A 16,671-nucleotide genomic window follows, 5' to 3' on the forward strand; every position below is an offset into this window, starting at 1 on the left:
CTTATATATTTTGTTTTTACATAGATTTTACATTTTCTCTTATAAATAAGAATTGCTAAAAAACTTCTATTTATTTGCATACACATTGTGTGTTTTTTTTTACATAGATTTTACATTTATTTTACCTTATATTATAAATAAAAATTGCTAAAAAACTTATAGTAATAAAGAAATTTAATATAAAGTAAATACTAATATATAAAATAAATTCTAAAGAATCTAATTCTAAAACTCATAAAGCTTCATAAAGTAAGAGGCTAAAAAAAAACCTTTAATTAAAAAAAGATCTATTTATTTGCATACGTATTTTGTTTTTACATATATTTTACATTTAGTTTAACTTCTCTTCTAAATAAGAATTGCCAAAATACTTGAATGAGTAAAAAAAGTTAGGATGTAACCTTCCTCTATATTACTTAAATTGATGGAGGGGGTAGAGACATGTGTTCAAGAAGAAATTGCAGGCAGGAACTTTCTGTCTTTAACCAGTGCTTTCAAACAATGGGCCCTGCTTCACATCCAGCAACGGAAAATATTAGGTGATTTTCATTAAGTCTATTCTGGAGAATGAAGAAGTCAAGGAAATCTCCACTTCTGTAAGGTAGGATTGTTTTTAAGGCAATGTTATCTAATATTTTATACGATCCAAATATTGCATGATAAACTCATAAACCTTCATAAATGTAGGAGAATAAGTAAAAACCTTAAAGTTAAAAAAAATGTATTTATTTGCAAACGAATTTGTTTTTTTTTTTTACATAGAATTAACATTTATTTTACCTTCTCTTGTAAGTAAGATTTGCTAAAAAACTTCTATTTATTTGCATACGTAATTTGTTTTTTACATCAATTTATTTGAAATTTGATGTTTACATAGATTTTACATTCATTTTGCCTTTTATTATAAGTCAGAATTGGTAAAAAACTTACGAGTAAATTTAAAATCTTTAATCAAAAAACTTCTATTTATTATTTATTTTATTTATTTAAACTGCTATTTTGTCTTTTTACATTTACTTGACCTTATAAAATAAATAAGAATTGCTAAAAAAACGTACGAGTAAAAAGAAATTTCGGTTAACCTTGCCGTAACCTTCCTCTTCGGATGGAAGGTTAAGATAGATGTGTTCCCGACAAAGGTTTTCCCCACCCTGCCCCGCCCTTTTAACACACTTGGGGAACATATGGTATGACTGGCCGCCATATTGGCTCTTGCCCAGCTGTGTTAAAAGGGCGGGGCAGGGTGGGGAAAACCTTTGTCGGGAACACATCTATCTTAACCTTCCATCCGAAGAGGAAGGTTTCGGTCAGGTTATCCGAAATTTCTTTATTACTCGTAAGTTTTTTAGCTTTTAATTCTTATTTATATTATAAGATCAAGTAAATGTAAAATCTATGTAAAGACAAAATGGGTGTGCTAATAAATAGGAGTTTTTTTGATTAAAAGTTTTTTTTTTTAACCTCCTACTTTTATGAAGTAAATTTAAAATCTTTGTAAAGACATAATAGGTGTGCTAAACAACATAGGTTCGGGTTATCCGAAATTTCTTATCTATAAGATGCTATTTTCACGCAAGAATAATGAAAGTCTTACCTTGTTTAAAGAATATCCAATTTCATCAGCATTTCAATAGATCACCAGTCCAATAGCACTTGACACTTGACACTTTATAAAATAACTCACAACACTATTTACACTAAAACTGTATATCACGCACTAAGTATAACTTAAACTCAATACAAATTACGTATGCCAATAAATAGATATTTTTTACCAAATCTAATCTTAGAACCTTTGCCGGGAACACACAGTGTAGGTTGCGTAACCTTGCTCTATGGATGTGGCTGCTTACATAACCTTCACTTACCAGCTGATCATCCTAGCCAGTTACCGTCGGCCATCTTTAACTCGTTCACGGTGTCTCTTTATTAACGTGATTTTTAATGTGTATATTAGTGCGTGTTAAAGTAAAGTTCGGGTTTATGAATTGGGTTCAAGTTATATTTAGCGCGTGATATACAGTTTTAGTGTAAATAGTGTTGCGAATTATTTTAAAAAGTGTCAAGTGCTATTGGACTGGTGATCTATTGAAATGCTGATGAAATTGGATTATCTTTAAACAAGGTAAGACTTTTATTATTCTTGCATGAAAATAGCATATTATAATTTAATTATTACTTACAAATTAATATTTTTGCTTCCTTTTGACTACGTTCAGTGCTAGTTATTCTTTAATTTTGATCATTGTAAAAAGTATTTAAATTTATTTCTAACCCTTTTGATGAATTCTTTAGTCTTTTTTTTAATCGACTATGAGCTCAAAATTACTATTCTTGGTTTACCTATGTTGTTTAGCACACCTATTTTATCATTACACAGATTTTACATTCACTTGGCTCTATAATATAATTATGAATTGCTAAAACCGGTATATTGATACCTCTTTAGATTTTACATTTACTTCGTAAAAGTAGGTAAAAGAAAACACAACCTTTAATCAAAAAAAGATCTGTTTATTAGAACACCCATTTTGTCTTTACATAGATTTTACATTTGCTTTTGTTTTTACATAGATTTTACATTTACTGTACCTTATACTATAAATAAGAGTTGCTAAAATACATAGATTTTACATTTGCTTTTGTTTTTACATAGATGTTACATTTACTTCATAAAAGTAGGAGATTTAAAAAAAAAACATTTACTTTACCTTATATTATAAATAAGAATCGAAAAAAAAAACCTTTAATCAAAAAAACTTCTATTTATTATTTATTTTATTTATTTAAACTGCTATTTTGTCTTTTTACATTTACTTGACCTTATAAAATAAATAAGAATTGCTAAAAAAACGTACGAGTAAAAAGAAATTTCGGTTAACCTTGCCGTAACCTTCCTCTTCGGATGGAAGTTTAAGATAGATGTGTTCCCGACAAAGGTTTTCCCCACCCTGCCCCGCCCTTTTAACACACTTGGGGAACATATGGTATGACTGGCCGCCATATTGGCTCTTGCCCAGCTGTGTTAAAAGGGCGGGGTAGGGTGGGGAGAACCTTTGTCAGGTACACATCTATCTTAACCTTCCATCCGAAGAGGAAGGTTACGGCAAGGTTATCCGAAATTTCTTTATTACTCGTAAGTTTTTTAGCTTTTAATTCTTATTTATATTATAAGATCAAGTAAATGTAAAATCTATGTAAAGACAAAATGGGTGTGCTAATAAATAGGAGTTTTTTTGATTAAAGGTTTTTTTTTTTAACCTCCTACTTTTATGAAGTAAATTTAAAATCTTTGTAAAAACAAAAGTAAATCTAACATCTATGTAAAAACAAAAGTAAATGTAAAATCTATGTAAAGACAAAATAGGTGTGTTAATAAATAGAAGTTTTTTTGATTAAAGGTTTTTTTTTTTAACCTCCTACTTTTATGAAGTAAATGTAACATCTATGTAAAAACAGAAGTAAATGTAAAATCTATGTAAAGACAAAATAGGTGTGTTAATAAATAGGAGTTTTTTTGATTAAAGGTTTTTTTTTTAACCTCCTACTTTTATGAAGTAAATGTAACATCTATGTAAAAACAAAAGTAAATGTAACATCTATGTAAAAACAAAAGTAAATGTAAAATCTATGTAAAGACAAAATAGGTGTGCTAATAAATAGGAGTTTTTTTGATTAAAGGTTTTTTTTTTAACCTCCTACTTTTATGAAGTAAATGTAACATCTACGTAAAAACAAAAGTAAATGTAAAATCTATGTAAACAAAATAGGTGTGTTAATAAATAGGAGTTTTTTTGATTAAAGGTTTTTTTTTTAACCTCCTACTTTTATGAAGTAAATGTAACATCTATGTAAAAACAAAAGTAAATGTAAAATCTATGTAAACAAAATAGGTGTGTTAATAAATAGGAGTTTTTTTGATTAAAGGTTTTTTTTTTAAATCTCCTACTTTTATGAAGTAAATGTAACATCTATGTAAAAACAAAAGTAAATGTAAAATCTATGTAAACAAAATAGGTGTGTTAATAAATAGGAGTTTTTTTGATTAAAGGTTTTTTTTTTAACCTCCTACTTTTATGAAGTAAATGTAACATCTATGTAAAAACAAAAGTAAATGTAAAATCTATGTAAACAAAATAGGTGTGTTAATAAATAGGAGTTTTTTTGATTAAAGGTTTTTTTTTTAAATCTCCTACTTTTATGAAGTAAATGTAACATCTATGTAAAAACAAAAGTAAATGTAAAATCTATGTAAACAAAATAGGTGTGTTAATAAATAGGAGTTTTTTTGATTAAAGGTTTTTTTTTTAACCTCCTACTTTTATGAAGTAAATGTAACATCTATGTAAAAACAAAAGTAAATGTAAAATCTATGTAAACAAAATAGGTGTGTTAATAAATAGGAGTTTTTTTGATTAAAGGTTTTTTTTTTAAATCTCCTACTTTTATGAAGTAAATGTAACATCTATGTAAAAACAAAAGTAAATGTAAAATCTATGTAAACAAAATAGGTGTGTTAATAAATAGGAGTTTTTTTGATTAAAGGTTTTTTTTTTAACCTCCTACTTTTATGAAGTAAATGTAACATCTACGTAAAAACAAAAGTAAATGTAAAATCTATGTAAACAAAATAGGTGTGTTAATAAATAGGAGTTTTTTTGATTAAAGGTTTTTTTTTTAACCTCCTACTTTTATGAAGTAAATGTAACATCTACGTAAAAACAAAAGTAAATGTAAAATCTATGTAAACAAAATAGGTGTGTTAATAAATAGGAGTTTTTTTGATTAAAGGTTTTTTTTTTAACCTCCTACTTTTATGAAGTAAATGTAACATCTATGTAAAAACAAAAGTAAATGTAACATCTATGTAAAAACAAAAGTAAATGTAAAATCTATGTAAAGACAAAATAGGTGTGTTAATAAATAGAAGTTTTTTTGATTAAAGGTTTTTTTTTTTAACCTCCTACTTTTATGAAGTAAATGTAACATCTATGTAAAAACAAAAGTAAATGTAAAATCTATGTATTTCAGCAATTCTTATTTATAGTATAAGGTAAAGTAAATGTAACATCTATGTATTTCAGCAATTCTTATTTATAGTTTAATGTAAAGTAAATGTAAAATCTATGTATTTCAGCAATTCTTATTTATAGTTTAATGTAAAGTAAATGTAAAATCTATGTAAAAACAAAAGTAAATGTAAAATCTATGTAAAGACAAAATAGGTGTGCTAATAAATAGAAGTTTTTTTGATTAAAGGTTTTTTTTTTTAACCTCCTACTTTTATGAAGTAAATGTAACATCTATGTAAAAACAGAAGTAAATGTAAAATCTATGTATTTCAGCAACTCTTATTTATAGTGTAAGGTACAGAAAATGTAAAATCTATGTAAAGACAAAATGGGTGTTCTAATAAATAGATCTTTTTTTGATTAAAGGTTGTGTTTTCTTTTACCTACTTTTATGAAGTAAATGTAAAATCTATGTAAAATCTAAAGAGGTATCAATAGGCCGTTTTTAGCAATTCTTAATTATATTATAGAGTCAATTGAATGTAAAATCTATGTAAAGATAAAATAGGTGTGCTAAACAACATAGGTAAACCAAGAATAGTAATTTTGAGCTCATAGTCGATTAAAAAAAAGACTAAAGAATTCATCAAAAGGGTTAGAAATAAATTTAAATACTTTTTACAATGATCAAAATTAAAGAATAACTAACACTGAACGTAGTCAAAAGGAAGCAATAATATTAATTTGTAAGTAATAATTAAATTATAACATGCTATTTTCATGCAAGAATAATAAAAGTCTTACCTTGTTTAAAGATAATCCAATTTTATCAGCATTTCAATAGATCACCAGTCCAATAGCACTTGACACTTTTTAAAATAATTCGCAACACTATTTACACTAAAACTGTATATCACACACTAAGTATAACTTGAACCCAATTTATAAACCCGAACTTCACTTTAACACGCACTAATATTCACATTAAAAATCACGTTAATAATGAGACACCGTGAACGAGTTAAAGATGGCCGACGGTAACTGGCTAGGATTATCAGCTGGTAAGTGAAGGTTATCTAAGCAGCCACATCCATAGAGGTAGGTTACGGTCTGGTTAACCTACACTGTGTGTTCCCGACAAAGGTTCTAAGTTTAGATTTGCTAAAAAACATCTATTTATTTGCATACGTAATTTGTATTGAGTTTAAGTTATACTTAGTGCGTGATATACAGTTTTAGTGTAAATAGTGTTGTGAGTTATTTTAAAAAGTGACAAGTGCTATTGGCCTGGTGATCTATTAAAATGCTGATGAAATTGGATATTCTTTAAACAAGGTAAGACTTTACATTTACTTTTGTTTTTACGTAGATGTTACATTTATTTCATAAAAGTATGAGATTAAAAAAAAAAAACAAGTGCTTCATAATTTAATATATATATATATACATAATATACATAATTTAATCAAAATACATCTATTTATTAGCATACGTATTTAGTTTTTACATAGATTTTACATTAACTTCAAAAAAGTAGGAGGCTAAAATAACCTTCAATCAAAAAAAGATCTACTTATTTGCATGCCTATTTAGTTTTTACATTTTACATTTACATAGATTTTACATTTACTTTACCTTATACTATAAATAAGAATTGCTGAAATATATAGATTTTTACATTTAAATACCTATTTAGTTTTTACATAGATTTTACATTAACTGTGTGTTCCCGACAAAGGTTCTAAGTTTAGATTTGCTAAAAAACATCTATTTATTTGCATACGTAATTTGTATTGAGTTTAAGTTCAAAGTTAAAATTTATGAGTAATAAAGAAATTTCGGATAACCTGACCGTAGTAACCTTCCTCTTCGGATGGAAGGTTAAGATAGATGTGTACCTGACAAAGGTTCAGAGCGATGTGTTCAGTACGACGGTTCTAACCAACCTACCCCCCCTTTCAGCGATCTTTGTTATATACTCTCTGGAGGCAAGATGGCGGCACCATATGTTCAGTCCATATGTTAAAAGTCCACTGCCACTGGATTTCACCTACTGCCTTCTTTGTAACCTTCCCTCATACTCTCTAGACTCAGGCGGCCATTTTTAACCTTCCTTTTAGGTTTCCTTTTGTACTTCTTCCACTCTCTAGACTATTTTCGCTATTTATAACCTTCCTTTAGGTTTTCCTTTTTATTTTTCGTATTTTCTTCGTCATTTTGAAATATCATCAAACTATTATTAATTATTTTCGTTTTATTTTATACCTTTTCCGTATTAATTAACAGATAAAAAGGAAAAATAAATAATTTTTTTTGCATTCTTTTAAAGATTTTCAATCAACATTCTTGCATTAAAATATGAAAGGCATGCAAATCACATATAATAACTACATACCTTCTTTTTTTTATAGATTCCTAACCAAATTTGTTGGTATATTCACATTGGATTGATGTCTATTTCACTTGGGCTTCCATTGATGATTAGTTTTGCAGGCAGTACTCACCAGTATTAATTCTGAAATTCATTATTTATTGTGATTTAAATAATTAACATGTTTACTAAGTTTTATCTAGCAGAAGAAGTAAGAGAAAAACATTTATAACAACTTATGTACATTATAAAAATTAAATAAAGAAAACTGTAATTCAACTAAATAATTGATTTTTTTAAAAACCTAAATCTTTTCATTCAAAGATAATGAAATATATTTCCAAAAACACACTTACTCCTTGTGAATAAAATTAACTTGATTGCAAAATAATAATAATACACTAACATTACTAAATAATAAATAATAAGATAAGACTTACCTGGATGCGAATCACTTCATATTTATGGTCGTGCTGCTGAAAGTATAGAAGGACCCTTAAAAATTCATCTCAGGTAAAAGCTGGGCTTAACAGGGCTGCAAGTTGACAAAAAGTCCATATATGTTAACACTGCATTAACTGAAAAAATACTACATTAAACATGAGTAGGAGTAATTCGAATTTGATTCACATTATATTGCTCCATTTTTAAAACGTCATTTTTCTGCTGAATACTTTCTTAAAATACATTTTAATTACATTCAAAACGTTAAACTATTATTAGAAGTTATAATGGAATAAGGAAAGTATTATTATTAAGAAAAAGTTTAAACTGACTTCATTTGATTAAAAATGCTGTAGAATTCACATAAGTTTAAAAAATTTAAATAATACAGGGTGATCCATTTAAAACGCATCAATCGCCAATAACTTTTTAGGAAAGCCCCTCGAAGTAAATATGATTTTTGGGTCTAGTTTTCAAATTTTTCACTTCCGATGCTGTAACTTTATTTTTTGCGGAGTTAGGGGCAAAAACCTGATCGGAGTTTCATAAGAACCACTGGTTTTGACAATGATTATGAAAACTAATAAAAAAATTGTGAAAATTGACGTTCCCCGTTCGATATCTCTAATATTTGTCGATATTTAAGATCAACTTACAATTTTATTCATTATCGGAAATAGAATGGATGCGGAACCTCATATTTACGGTCATGCTGCTGGAAGTATAGAGGGACCTTAAATATAATCACTTCAGGTAAAAGCTGAGCTTAGCGGGGCACCAAGTTGACAAAAGATTGAAAAAGCCCAAGAGACTGACAATACATATTTTATTAATAAAATAAATGAATTTGGTTGAAATGAACCTTTAAAGTAGACGTACTTTTAAATAAATTTTGAAAACCTGAACTTTTTTTATCAATCAGATCGAAATAAATCTCCAAAAATACTTTATCGTCAATTAAGTCTATTTATCAAAAAATGAAATACAATTTTTGAATTCTTCAAATATTAAAAGTTTTGAATAAAATACATTTTGTCCATGAAATTTAAGAAGAAAATAAAGAAAGAATAAATATTTTGAAGAAAGGTTTAAATTGGCAGAAAAATAGTTTCATTAGATGTTATACGAGTAAGCAGCATTCACAGGTACGTTTAAATTAAACTTCAACCTTACTTCTTCACAAGTGTAAACATTACTTATTCTGATACAAAGGTAAAGATTAATCTTTGCTACACTAAATAGTGTATTAAGATTACCTGAAGAACAATTCCATAAGACACGTGGTAGGTAGGTTTTAGATATAGAGAGATCCAGAATAAAATGGATTAGAACCATCTAAAGGGATAAAAACCCTGGAAATTTACGAGGATTGCTAAATTAATAATTTTAACTTTAAATTCAAACCATAAGTAAGACTAAAGAAATCTAGGCATTTTTCAGTTAAAGTTAATCTTTTATCAAGTACTTATGTACGTACCTACCAAAATTAAACATTCTGTATCAATTTTCTTGAAAAAAGTTTCAATTTGATTCAAAATAACTGAGCGCTTCTACATGAACGACGTCTCCACCTCGCACTACACCTGCTTTACTAAGTGAGGAAGGTTACTTATGCTGTTATTTTGGTAGCCAAGCAAGCATCCTATGGACAATAATGTTTAAATTAGTTAAAATTAATTAAGTTAGTTTTTAATGATTCGTTAATTTGCGTATGAGATAATCCAACATAATAGTTTATCTCAGTTTAATAAAGATAGCTTCTAATTTTTTTAACTGAGATTAATCTGCTGGCAATGCTATGGAATTGCAAACAGCAGCACATATTTAGAGTATAAGATGGAAATATCGTAATGACCAATAAAATTAATGCTTTAATTAATGCTAAAATTAATGGATAGATAGCAATGATGTAGCTTTTAGTGTTGATCGTGAAATAATAATACTTCCTCCCAGGCCGTGCCCACCAGGTACAAAAAAATTAGCAAGAGATGGAAGCTGTAGGAGCTTTATATCTTTAACAGATAATGTGTAATCTTTTTTTTAGTGACTAATTAAAAAATGAAAAAATAAATGGATGTCCTTTACTTATTTAAAATATAAATTCAAGTATTTATAGAATAATATAATTTCAAGCATTTTTTAACAAAAACTATTATTATCATCTGCCCTGAACTGAGACAAATTACTTTTAAACTTTGACAAAATAATCTCAATCTGAAGGCGCCTTACGCTCATGTTACGGATATATAGTGATAAAAAGTGATGAAGATAATAAAATACACAAAAGGCCAGAAATCATTCATCTTTGACAGATAATGTTAATGTTAACTTGATTGTTAATGTGTTCGTTTAAAAAATAATCACTGTCTTTTAAATAAACCTTTCTGACAATAAACAGGTTTTTGTATTCAACTGAATAATCAGAAAATTAAGATTTATTGGGTGAAATAGACATTTAACTAACTACTACGGCAGGTTTTCCTGATACATATAATGTTTATATATGTTATGTTAGAAGTTACATATACATATGTTATATGTTATAATATATCTAAAATAAGATTTCATAAAAAAGATACGACTTCAATTTTTAAAAAATTATTAAAGATGTACAGCATAAAAAATATTGCTTTAATCTAATATTTTTGATGTTGAAAATCTAAATTCTGCTTTGGTTAATGCTATTACTGTGTGAAAGAAATTAAGAACAACTGGATTAAAGAAAAGTGATTGTTCTCTAATTAAAGTTTGCAATGATATGTTGCCTTAACAATAAGTTATTTACATTGTTCAGAAAGAAACTGCTTTTTATGGCCCAATATCACACAACTTATCTTTAATTATTATTTAAATACACACCTAACTAGGTATTACACATATTTTCTCTGCAAATCTTCAAGTAACTGTAATTAAGTTAAAATATAAGTAAATGATAACATTTTTATCAAACTTGATACCAAGATTTTGTTTAATAAAATGTCACAATTTTTTTGTTTTAGTTATTAATTTAATACTGGTAGAAATTTAATGCCAAGAAATGTAAATTTTTATTATGCAATCAAGTTGTGAGGTAGCCGAACGGTTAGAGGCCAGACCCGCAAAGCTAAGATGTATTGTTGGTCAGTGGGTTCGATCACACCTGTCTAGGGCTTGTATTTAATTTAATGGTTAATATGAGAAATTTACAGTAAAGTATGTTTACTAGTGGCCACCGTCCAAGACACCTAATTTGGTAGTTTGACGTAGTAAAGCTTGCCTGAAAAAATATTGTAATTTCAATTTCAAATTTCAGATTACCTTTTGGGACACTTAATTCAACATTTTCTAACTTCAGTTACAATTTAATTTAATGTATAATAAAACATAAATATACAAAAGTAGAACATTCTATTAGCTTTATTTAGATTGGATTCTTGCTTATCCGTATGTTATGTAGTTTTATCCTTGAATTTTAGAGAGTAAGCAATGGAGATTAAAAAAAAAAAAAATGCAGGGATAAACAGTAGATAATATTAAATGGAACAGTCTCCAATAACAATTTGTAAATAAAAACTGACTCTATCATGATGTATCCTTATTACGTAGAAAATATTGAGGAAGAAAATATCACCCTCTAAATTTTACATTTACTTTTAATTGCAAATTTAGGGTACCGGCCGAACAATAATGGGTTTAATCTTAGTTTGAAATGTGAAAGTCTAAAAGCCGTTTGATACCAAAGCATCAAGGACCTTAAAAAAATGAAGTAAAATAGTAGTAAAAAAGTGTTTCAGGAAATCTGTTACAAAAAGTGTAAAAGAATTGGATAGAATTCAGCTTCGTTTCGAGCTAAGTTCAAAAGAAGAGAAGAGACACCAAGTAAACAATAAATGGAGGTACCATTTTTGCACTACTACAAACAAAACGATACTCAGAACGGTGATTACTATCTCATCAAATCCAGTTCATATATCCCACCTAATCCAGCTTATCTATCCCATCTAATCCAGTTCATCTATCCCAACTAATCCAGCTTCTCTATCCCATCTAATCCAGTACATCTATCTCAACTAATCCATCCCATCTAATCCAGTACATCTATCCCCTCTACTCCAATAAATCCATCCCATCCAGTTCATCTATCCCATCTAACACAAATCATATATCCTATTTAATCCTTCATCTATCCTACAAATCCGGTACATCTATCCCATCTAACCCAATGCTTCTATCCCCCATCTAATTAAGTACACCTATCCAACCTAATCCAATATATCTATCCCATCTTATCCAGTTTATCTGTACCTACATAATCTCTAATCTCTAATCATCGTATACTTCAAAATAAAATTTACCAGACGTGACAAATGATTATTCCAAATTACTTGCATCTTGAATTTAATATTTAGCCTATTAGGATGCAAATTTTCAGCCTTAAATGTGTGCACTAATCAAGCTTTCTTTGTAAAAGGCAAGCATGATTAGGTTAAGCACAATTAGGCCTTGCTTTTCAAAAATAATGAAGGTAAAATTAAATGAACTCAAATTCCAAACTAGAATGCATTTTCGTAAATTATGTGACTATCAGTAAACCAAAAATAGTATATTTAGTTACAGCATGTTATATATCTATAGTTATAGTATAATTCCGGAAAAGTTTGTCTGTGTGTTACAGAGTTTCTGTTTGAATGTGTAAAAATTAATAACGTGAATATGTAGGACAATTTTTGCATAAATATTGGACGTGATCTTTTATTTCATATTTAAACCAAACTTTATGATTGCTACCAGATAGAAACTTGTATTTATTCTTTTAAATAAAAAACTTTATAGAATTCTCCTAATATGCCTTCTTATTAGGCCGGGTCTAAATGAACAAGAACTAACTCGATCAATTCAGTACGGAATGGAAGATCGCAACACGGCGTATAACGGTAGCATGCTACCCTAGAAGAATTACGAGACCAATAAAGCGACTAGATACGTGTACATCGACCGGCCCCTCTTCACGAGAGCGACGCGCTTTTCTCCGACGAGCTAAAAGTCGACGCGATTTAAATTCGTCGTTGTTTTAGAAGTATCGCCTCGCGCAACCAATCACAAAGTACGCGCCGTGTCTCGTCGAACGATAGACCCAGCTTTAAGTTTACAGAGATTTCTCAATTTCATTATCTTTGAATTCGATCTCAGAAAATAAGATTCTCAGAGTCTTATTAGAACTTACAGAACGGTTAAATCAGATCATGTGAAGTTTTAAGACATAGTTTTTCTAATAGTTATTACTCCTGTTCTTACTTAGTATTTCCGTCCCACCTTTGTGAAAAACTTAGGGTGTATTAAAGGTTCATCAATTCAGAACCACATTTTTAAAGGAACACAGCTTATGAAGAAGATGATACAAAGCACAATTTTATCTTTCAACGATTTTCCCATTTAGAGCTTTACAAAATTATCCATTTATTTTTACTCGCAACAGGAGTAACAAACAGCTCGCGAGTAAATCTGTTTCTGGAGAAAATTTAATTGATTTTCTGAATAGAAAAACATTTTTGAGCAAACTTTCAACCCAAGAAGCAAGCTGATTGAAAATTGCCATAGATACAGATGCTACACTATTACAGTTAATAACTATTGTTCTCTAAATATTCCTTCCTATACTCGATTCTAGATACGAATAAGATCAAATTCACCAAGATTCTAATTACGATTCCCATTCATTAATTTGCACCTTTTGTACTAAGTGCAATTACTTCATACATTAAATGTAATACTTAATGGAATGTCCTTAAATTGAAAAACTTCTTGTCGAATTCAACAAAATATTTGTTTTCATAATCAGGACTAAAATAAATAGATCAAAGATCAAAATACTGAGCAAATGACAAATTATTTTCGAAAATATTATTTTAAAATAGTTTCTATTAAATTATTATTTTTTTTTTCAATTTTATTAACTTAAACCACAATTTTTAAATTTAAACTTAAAAGTTTATTTTTCGTAGTTATTCTGAAACTACACTAGTACTGACTTCTAATAGCTTTTCGAAGAATGGCAGTTCTTGTAGACTTAAAGGTTACAATAAAGTGATCTTGATTTTATTGAAAAGTAGAATAATATTCAATAAAAATTAATAAGAAAAAAAATGAAATTTAGCATCATTGCAAGAAGAATTTGCTTATAAGCAAATAAGGATAATATAATATACCATTTTGAGATTAAGTTAAACTTCAATTCAGTTAAGTTTCACGACAAATTAAACAGAAAAGTAAATGACAGTAATTAACATTAAATGAATTTTAATAAAATAAATTGAGCTCATTTCATTGACATAAAACTTAAAATACAATATTAAATCAATAATTGAATTTTATCAAGACGAGCTTTGTTTGAAGTAAGTGATTATAGCTTAATCTTGAATGAGCAAATTATGGTTGGATTTTACAAAAAGTGAAGGTACAAGCATGAGCGATCTTATTCCGGTAAAATGTTAAATGTTTGGCTCTTTGTTGTGTATTATTTTAGATCAAGTCGTGTAAATTCTACTGAATATGTCCCAATGACTTGTTTAGTTGTTTTTTTGTTAAGAATTTACTATTTGGATAAATTGTTTACCACTGTTTTATTGCGTAGTCTTGAGTTCATTCAGAATTTATTGGAAGTGAAATTGCGTGCCCAAAAGGTTATTTTAAATCACAAATTTTGTGTTTGAATATTCTAATTTTTAAATGTTACATCTTACCAACGTATACAGCGAACAATTATCAGAACCTTTTGTTCAACAATCCTATCAACTCAATCGTAATGCTTTGATTTCATGTTGCTAAAGTCAAATATAATATATATTCCTTATTTCTAAACTCCTAACAACAAACATCACCACAATCTATCTTTTAGCTAACTATATCCATAATTCACTTTCTTTTGTCTAACAAAACATTTTGAGCACCTTGTATCTGAGATGACTCAGGGCTGGCTGCAGTCCAGATTCTGCAGTTACCTCGATACAGGTCTTTTGTTTTGTTAGCAGATGAAAAAAGTGATATTAGATTTGTATAGTGTAGACTATAATTTGTGATGCTTGCTGTTTAAGTTAAGTTAAAGTAATTTCTCATTTAGTAACATGAAATAAAGAAGTCCAATCGTGTGAGGAAGTTCACATTCTATATCCTGATTGTTCTAAAATATACAAAGGTCACAAATAATATCTATTTAAAAATAGAATATGTAGGCACAAAATTTGACTTAAAAATAAATAAATAAACCTTCCGTGAAAGCCACAACTTACTTTCCCTAAAATCACTACCATAATGAACTCAAAACTAGAATATACGTAACAAAGCAATGGTGAACAATAACCAAACAGGAACACTTAACAAAACAAGACAAAGACAATCATCTCAGCAGAATGTTTTAATCAACTATTTCCCATTAAAATAATACAAAACATAAATCCACACATTTACATATATATAATCTCTCGTTGCTTGCACATTCCTTTATCAAAAACCCGAAATAGACAATAATAATTTTGCTCGAGTAAAGATTAAGCAAAAATCTGTACATAAAACACAGTTCTCTTTAAAATGCAATTTTTGTAATTTTAATTTAGTATTTATAGTTTTTATCCAATTTAAATGAACTCTTTTTTTAAATTTTATTTTATTAAAATTTATTTTTGTTGTTGCATCATTTACTTTAATGTAATTTTGTAATTTAACTATTTTATCTCAAAACATTTTTACAGATATATTATCTCAATTTCTCGCAGCATATTTTTCTTTCATGCTAAATATATTAATTTAGTGAATGTAAATAAAATATCTACTTGACATAAATAAAAGATCATCTAATTTTAATCTACTGCCTTGTCAGAAGAACTGACAGTCTGTACTTAGAAGTCTATAGCTGTGTAGGTCACAGCAATAATCTCAAGTAATAAACTTTTACGTTTAAAAAAAAGTTGTTTTAAAGTTAACAACGTTGATAAAAATTGTTTCAATTTCAAAATAAATCATTCAAAAAATTTATTATTGCCTCAGCATTCCCTGTACAGCCGAATAAAGTACTAAATAATGTACGAAGTATTATAACGGAAACTAAACCATTAGTGAAATTAATCAAAGGCGTGTTCTAAATCAATCAAGTATAGGATAGGAATCGAATAACGATAGAAAACTAATAGTAGTACTGCAGTGTATCAGCTGGAAACTATGCAATATTTTATAATCAGTCTTGTTTGAAAATTTCTGGCAAGCTAAACTGCAGAAACCGAATTCTAATCATTTGGGCAAAAATTGGAATTGAAAGTGCCGCTTTTTATTCAAGAAATACTATTTTGTATCAATAAAACTAGTGAATATAAAGCAGTTTGTTACGTTTTGAGGCAAACTGAATGCAAAGCTCTAAATGTGAAATGTTGAGAGACGAAATTATTCATCTCACCTCACTGAGCTGGTTTCAAAATTGTTGGACCACTGATAGGGTCTCTACGTCACAGAAAGTGTTTTATAAATTGAGAAAATCGATTATATACTTTAAATACCGTAGAAATGGAAACGACTAAACTAAGATCAGTAATAAATTGAATCTTTAAGTGTGGATGAAAAACAAAGAAATAAACCCCCACAAATAATCTGATTTACCTTTCACTTAGTTCACGTAAGTCTATGAACCTTACTTACCATTAAAAGTATAGTGAAATTAAGATTTCTTCCTGCAAATTAAGCAAATAGAAATTCTGTAATGTTTATTATTTAAAACTGAAGTTTCAGTCTGTAAACGATTTTAAAGTTTGGTTTATTGCTGAAAAAGATCACTAAATATGCAATAAGGCCTACTCCACAACTTAAAAATTTTAACACATA

The 16,671-nt window shown here is 28.1% G+C and overlaps 1 long non-coding RNA gene across 7 annotated transcripts in view; it reads right to left on the reverse strand.

Annotated features, from left to right (window-relative positions):
* Positions 1 to 459: 459 nt before the first annotated feature.
* LOC141455820 (uncharacterized) overlaps positions 460 to 16,671 on the reverse strand; it is a 29,481-nt gene continuing 13,269 nt past the window's right edge. Inside the window, exons 4-8 of one of the 7 annotated variants that reach the window (XR_012459471.1) lie at positions 9,309 to 9,469; positions 9,084 to 9,179; positions 7,824 to 7,918; positions 7,408 to 7,527; positions 460 to 594 (exon numbers count right to left, since the gene is read on the reverse strand). This is a non-coding gene — a long non-coding RNA (uncharacterized lncRNA). Of the gene's footprint in view, positions 595 to 6,859; positions 7,246 to 7,407; positions 7,528 to 7,823; positions 7,962 to 9,083; positions 9,180 to 9,304; positions 9,470 to 16,671 lie in introns of all 7 variants that reach the window. The other 6 variants (XR_012459468.1, XR_012459469.1, XR_012459465.1 and 3 more) reach the window with 6 other exon arrangements.

The sequence above is a fragment of the Rhodnius prolixus genome, unplaced genomic scaffold (genome assembly GCF_049639745.1).
Source record: "Rhodnius prolixus isolate KJV_2025 unplaced genomic scaffold, Rpr scaffold_4, whole genome shotgun sequence".
NCBI classification, from domain to species: Eukaryota; Metazoa; Arthropoda; class Insecta; order Hemiptera; family Reduviidae; genus Rhodnius; species Rhodnius prolixus.